Here is an 8070-nt window from a genome sequence, read left to right on the forward strand (position 1 = left end):
CATTTGTCCCAACGCATTTCCCGATGATAGACTTACCACATTGTGGCTTTTCGCTGGTGAGGTGGCAAATTCTCGGAATTAACATTTTCCCCATCTAAAACAGTCTTCCTCACCTGGCTGGATGGAAGGGCGGAAGAGAAGGACTACTTAAATCCCTCAACATTTATGTGAACGGGTGCTTCTATGAGCAGAAGCCACCCACACGGCGAACGAGTGAATGAATATGTAATGAGTTTGTCTGACATCTAAATGACAGCCGTGCGGTTCGGGTGCAGGTGTGAGAAAGTGCTATTTTCAGCAGTGAAACGTAAGCAACTTGAGTAAACTTTTCGCCAAGGAAGTCTAGGTTGGGAATGCCACACCAGAGAGAGAGGTTGTTCCAACTGACACCTAGGCGATCCGTTCCGTAGATAAGCCACGCCGACGGTGTATAACAAGCAATTTGGGAATTGGGGCTTGATGATTTTAGCAGAAAGTTTAAATTGCACTTGGCGATGATATTATTCTCTACTGATTGAATTTCTTCACGGGAAAATGATTGAAACTTGATTATCTATCTTCATGGGGGGCTTTTGTAAGGCACGAGTTCTGACTTCGGATTATAGTTTAAATATTTGATGTGAACAGAAGTGTGAATAGTCAACGGACCTTGGAGGGGGTAAAGGTTTCTTCTCTTTAAACGTGAAAGTATCTAACAGTATCAGCTCAATAGTAACCCTCAAGAGCACATGGGCCAACACTATGACCAATTGGATAAATTGCTTGCTTTTTGCATTTTGTTTTCATCCAAATTGGCTCAAATTTTAGGAGGAAACTCAGAATTTTATCTAGACGTGGTGGAGCAAAAACGATTTTTGAAAACTACCCTGGTAGATATGAATCATATCTATTTCTTCAGTTTCAAAAAGGTATCCGTGCAGGCTTTTCCTTGAAGTTCATTTCACTGAGGACTATTCTATGAGTCTCATTGTCTCTCTTAACAGAACATTCTATGTTTGTGCAATTAAGGAGCCAACAAAAGTAAAACTCATCAAATCATGTTATTTACCATAATTGATTGCGTTGCTCCCTAGCGCCAAGTCAAGCCAAGCCTATCGCAATCCAGAAGTCGTAAGCAGGATGGAAAGATTTCAACCTCCTGTGGGAATGATGTCTGTGCTTTTTACCATCGTTGTCTTTCCCGCAGGAGATATTGATGGTGTTTCTGGTTCTGTTCGGATGAAAATGAATTGTCTTGATTGTTTGCCGTTGCTCACCGCCTTTCCAGCATTGGAAACTGCTGAACCAAACCACAACCGGAACCAGCAAATCACAGCAACCTGGGTGACTGAAGATGTTTACTCGCTCGTGGCTTGCTGTGATGTTTTGCTGTTGGGGAGCAAAAAAGTTAGGACTACGGCAGTTAAAGCCATTCTGTGCCTTTTTTTTTTGGAAAATCCCAGTTGTTCTTTTTTTTTCTGGCAAATGAAGAGTGGAAAATGTAAGCAAGTTCCATAATTACTTGTTGCGCAAAGTGAAAGCCTTAATATTGTTTGCCTTTTTTGAATTTGAAAACGTGAATGGGAACAGTAAGATCATTACCATAAGAACGCCAATATTGCTGTTCATGGATTAATATTTTTTGAAACGTTGCCATGAAACTACAGTCGACTCTCCATAACTCGATATTCAAGGGACCGTCGACTTATAGAGTTATCGAGCTACCAACACAAAAAAGTCAGAAAATCAAGAGAAGCGCTTCATGTTGAAAATTTATCCGATTGGTTACCACCAGCAAGCAAGCAACCTCCTGTGTGTGTGCTGTGCGTATCGATGAAATTTTTGTTGTTGCTCCGTATAGAATTAAAGATTCTTCAGTGGATGTGTTGTGAAAAATAATTTTGAAACCATGAGCTGTTTTGGATGCAATTGTAGTTGCCGTTACATTATCGTGAAGCTATAGTCCGTATCTGCTTACGCCGAAAAGCACTATTTTATTTCAATCCCACAATAGCAGATCGCAGTGCCAGTTTCGAATCAAGCGATGGCGAACGACAAAATCTGTCGAAAAGCTCTGGGAGAGTTGATTTGAGCACCGATCTTTTTACCGTCTGCGAAAGAGTGTGTTTTTCCATGCAGTATGTGTTGATCTGACTGAGTATGTGTTGCAAATCATCTCCGGCAATATAATCTGGATGTGTGACCAATGCATGATAAGGTTTCAACAAATGAGAGGCAATCTTCAACTCCATTCTAAAAATGCTGAAACGGTTGTAACGAATACGATTGAGCAGGAGGTGATTGTGGGGTTTAGAATTGATGTTAGCAAACGGGAGCACCACCTAAAGATCGACGCGCTGCTTTTGACGTTACTGGAAGAGTGGCGTGTTGGTTTACGCTATGCCTACTAGATTGCCTGATTTACGATTGGGTGTCATCTTCACACTCTTTGGCTACAATGTTGTCGCTAAGAGTTATCATAATGCCACTGGGAGCCAAGGGTTACAATACAGTGAATCAATACCACACATCCTCCCTCTTCTCAGGAATAAAAAATGTTCTAAAAACATGATCATATTCTCGAATCACTTACTTTCACAAATATATTTTGAATTGTCATTTTGATCTATTTTTTTTTTAAATTATTGATGTTTTTTTTTTGTTCTTCCAATATTTATACATGATTGGTTGTAGTAATCCTTCATAAGCATTAGCATGGGCATATATGACTGTATTCTTAGTTGATACTCCATTATATTTTGTTTATAAAACTCAAGGGAAGGAGTGTTAGTTAGACACACATTCTTGCTAGAGAGAAATAAATTTCTTTGATGTCAATTATGGATAAAAGTCCACGACTAAGCTATGCCCACCATTAAAAAAATGACTCTTCAAATTGATTTTGATGCTCTTGCTGGATGGTGTAGTTTGAATCACATAGTGTTGATTCCTGAAAAAAAAAATATTGTTTTATCGTTCTCTCGGAGAAAACACCTGTCTATTTCAACTACCAGTTGTCTGAAGAAAATACTACTCCAAGTTGACTCACGTGAAAGATTTGGGTACCATTCTGGATTCCCAACAATTACTCATGCATTATACTGCCCATAACTGCATAACAGTCACATTCGACATTTTTGACAAATTGGAGTTAATACCATGGAGAGTCATCAAATGATAAATACTTTCGATCAACTTAATGAAATCTGTGAGATTGTTCTAGAAAATTCGAAAAAAATACCAAGTTGTTTTGTCACATTGGTAATTATAACCGCATAACAGTCACATTGAGATTATAAATGAGTCTCGTAATGTAATAGCAATGAAATTTCTATCAGAATTATTTTCTAACTATTCACCTAGTATGCGATATGAGTTGTACAAATGATCAGCCTCAAATAAGCACTTTTGAGTTCCTGGTAATTTTTTGAAATTGTAGTTTCCTCCCATACTGCAATAAAATGCACACTTGGTATTCCATTTACTCAATGCCTACTTTTGTCGAATGTTACAGATATGCAGTTATGGGCAGTATATGTCATACATAATCGTGAATGCTTCTAGGACTTTATAATATATCTTACGCATTGCTTGACTTGTATACTGACTCAAATCTCTCTACTTTTCTCTTGTACATACGACTTTAAATATTGTTCCACTGTATGGTACCCACACTATCAGAACGACATTGAAAAGGTTCGATCGGTTAAACGTCGTTTCGTACATTAATTAACTAACTTGGGACAAAATATCGCTTTTTATGGACATAAAAGCATGTTCAACAAAGTAGCATTAGCGTTTGATTTTCATCTTCCTAGACATAAAATCGGCAGGGATTACAAGAAAAAACTTATTCGTAGCACTGTTTCACTTTTGTTAATTGTGTTGTTTTATCATATCTTGATCTATTTGATTGTGAATTTGAGCCATCACACATAATTGGACTCCATTCTTTGGATACATTTACGACCACCAGTCGCGGTAGCAAGTGTACATCTCCTTTGATTGAAATAAATAATCGACCACCAGTCGAGCTAGCAACATCATTGTTGCTAGCAACAAATTTGCGACCACCAGTCGCGATAGCACGTGTACATCACCATTGCATAGAACAAATATTCGACTACCATTCGCGCTAGCTTCATCAATAACACTTAATAGGAGCGAATTTGCAACCACCAGTCGCGTTAGCAAGTGACACCACCATTGCTTAGAACAAACACCAGTCGCAATAGATACATCAATGGCACTTGCTATGAACAAATTTACGACCACCAGTCGAGGTAGCAAGTATACTCCACCATTGCTTAGAACAAACATGCGATCACCAGTCGCGCTAGCAACGTCAATAACACTTGCTTTGTGACCACCAGTCATTGTAATAAAATTAAAACATTATTTCCAAAATCCATATGTTTAACTATTTTCATCATTCTGTGTGTTGTTTTGCATATCATGTCGATGTAAAAAATGTAAATATTAACTTTATATCGAAACATGATCTATTGCTTGCGTGAGCTATTCAAACATATTATGTATTCTTTAAATAATGTAACCTTCAATATAACCACATTTAAAATCTTACGTTAGTCGAGCGATCAACATCAATCAGTCAAACTATTCCAGTCCAGCTGATAAAAATGCATATCGGTCTACTGAAAGCAAGTTTCGTATCTTTCACAGCCGGCGCATTCATTCCAGATGTTTATAACAACATAAATTTTTCAGCGAATGACATATAAGTAAATGTTAATTCGACCCATTCAAATTACAGTTCGTAGTTAATATTATTTGCTCTTTTCAAACGTGCATTTCAATAAATTTTGCTGACACGTATCATTGACATGCCGTGTACAAAATAAATCATCCAAGTAGACCGCTTGGACGCACGGTGACCTACTACGTTTTTTCCGCAATTATAACACTTGAATAACAATCTAATTCAGCGAGCAAATTAACCCGCAGACAAAGAAATCCGCAAGGAAATCGTCTAAAAAACTGTAATAAATTCCGTATAAATCGTCTAAAAAACATCAAATTTCCGCCATTTGATGGGGCGATGTGCTGATTTCTGGAACAGCACGTGGTATACGTACTGCGGGTGAATATTGGTCATCTTGGTGATCCTTGGAAGATCGTCAAAATGGGCAATTTACAAAATGCGAAATACTTTGCATTCTGCTTTCAAAAATCTTCTCAGAAAATATAGAAAACATACCTTCTACTTTTAATATCTTGACAAGTAATATCAACATATTACGGTAACACTGTTTTCTAACACACAAACGGGAAGTTTTTTCACTCACAGAAATCAGCTTTCACATTTCGATTCATCAGCAATTGCCTACCCGGGGGCTGCCAATCGTCAGTGGCATGTTTTCGGTAGAACAATGAAATCCTGTACCAATAATTCTCACTTAACACATCATGGCACTCCGGATGATTTCACTTACTAACTTATTTCACTTTTTTTCGTTTCTTCTTTAAAACACCACTCACTTACCTCGAACTACCTATTATATGTGTTGAAGGCAGCGTCAGAAAAAAAAACAAATTTGCGGACACTCCCGTTTGCTCATATATGCAAAAATGTCGGAATAAAACACTCGATTTTATAACTGTAATAAGATAACTGGCAGGATTCGCCAAATGTGGGGTTTAGAATTGATGTTAGCAAACGGGAGCACCACCTAAAGATCGACGCGCTGCTTTTGACGTTACTGGAAGAATGGCGTGTTGGTTTACGCTATGCCTACTAGATTGCCTGATTTACGATTGGGTGTCATCTTCACACTCTTTGGCTACAATGTTGTCGCTAAGAGTTATCATAATGCCACTGGGAGCAAAGGGTTACAATACAGTGAATCAATACCACACAGTGATGACGTTGAGAAGCACGGTAGCAGGTATCATGCAGACGCTATCGAAAATTGTTCCCGGAGATTCATCGAATAGTTTGAAACCATGTCACTCAACACCGAAATCATTTGACGCACATTTGGACGGATCGGATGCATGTTTTACCAATACAGATCATGTGCATGGCGATGATAATCTGCGATCATGGTGCTCAACGGACGATAGGCCTTTTCATGTGACGGATCCGTCTATGCAATCGTTTACATCGGTGGAGGACCGGTGCTAACACGGGCTAGTCATTATCATAGAAGAACTGTCAAAGTGCTTCCCGATCAGCTGATTTGAGACGTCATGTCAATAGTCATGTGACTTCTCGTTGTTTCTGTCGAATATAGACGTCAGTGTCACCGAATTGGACGTTCATCGGATGGTTGCTCGTTCTCATCGAACATCTTATATTGATCGGATTGACATCGTTAAACTAACATCGAACTGGAATGGTCGCAGGGCGCTCGATAATCTTTCGTTCAAGGTAGTTCTCGATCGAAAATATAAAGCTCGTGCATTAGATTCATCAACTTGGCCGAAGAATGTTAAATTTAGAGAACAATAGAAAACTTATTGTCCAAAGGTTTATTCAAAATTCATTTTTTAAATTTCTTAGTTATTTGACCCATTGAGCATGCATAATTGGGCTTAAAATGCAATCTAGATTATTGTGTGGATTAAATCGCACTATTAATTCGATGTTTTTGACATGCATGTAGTCTTGTTACAATATTCTGTGTAACTTTTATATGCAGGTACGAATTCTTTTCAAACGCATAAAAACAAATTTTGAGCATCAAAAGTACTATAAACTTTATTAATAAGTGATTTTTAACTCGTAAAGATTGAATTCTGTAGTAGATTGAGATTAGATATAAATCGACATACAAGCTGATAAACTCACATACAAATGAGGTAATATCTTTAAGTGATGTATAATATCTCAAAAACTAGACTTTTTTTTATGAAAATAGGTAAAGCATTTAATAAATTGCATTTGCTTGACACAAAAAGCTGTTTCGCAGCGCAATAAAAAGGATTAACACAAGAGATTGGTCTCTCATATAGTAATTTCTATACAAACTTGAAATAGCATGTGAACAGCCAAATTTGTTTAAAATGATTTCAAGCTTTTTGAAGATAATATTCACCATAACTGACATAACTTTAACATAAGAGAGTCATACGATTATACCCCGTTTGGCATATGGACATCTTGTAGAACTGCCGTTTGACATAAAGACGATCAGATGAATGTCTATTATTCTAAGCTCTATTATATTATACAACAGTCTATTATACACAGCTAAAAATATGTTTTAAATTTAAGTTTATTTTCATGCACATATTTGGAGCATTAAAATAAAACTAAATTTCAACGACCACACCATTATTTTTAAATTGAATTCACTTTAAATTTACACGATCGTGTAATATTCAAGCATTTTTAGTTGAAAATTGAATGTATGTTCATTGGAGTTTACATGATGCTGTAACATCGCACGAATTTGATTTATTTTTACAGTAGACTTCAGTTTACACTACATTGAAATTTAAATATTTTTTTCTGTGTAGGAGACGTCTACACAGAAAAAAATATTTCCAGATAGATAGGTTCCAGATAGCCGTAGCAGTAAACGCGCAGCTTTTCAGCATGACCATGCTGAGGGTCGTGGGTTCAAATCCTGATGGTCGAGGATCTTTTCGTAATGGAAATTTTCTCGATTCCCAGGGTATAGAGTATCTTCGTACCTGCCACACGATATACACATGCAAAAATGGTCAATCGGCAAAGGAAGCTCTCAGTTAATAACTGTGGAAGTGCTCATAGGAAAACTAATCTGAGAAGCAGGCTTTGTCACAGTTGGGACGTAACGTCAGAAAAAAAGAAGAAGAAGGAGACGAGATAATTCTGATTGATACATTATTATATAGATGCCAATGATTGTATCACCGGGAGGAACCTGAGGGAGAGGTGACAGCTGGCTTAGTAGCGAGCTCCCAAAAGTCAAGGGAACCTTGACCTTGAGCATTGAAAACCGTCAAAATTTGGCCAAACTAAAACTGGATGTAATTGAAAATGCAGGTTGTTTTCCCGTGTTCTCGCATATAAAATCATTGAATATATAAATTTTGTCGATTGAACTTTAATGGCTATTGACATTTTTTAATATTATGATCCTA

This window comes from Aedes aegypti, chromosome 3 (assembly GCF_002204515.2).
Source record: "Aedes aegypti strain LVP_AGWG chromosome 3, AaegL5.0 Primary Assembly, whole genome shotgun sequence".
Taxonomy (NCBI): domain Eukaryota; kingdom Metazoa; phylum Arthropoda; class Insecta; order Diptera; family Culicidae; genus Aedes; species Aedes aegypti.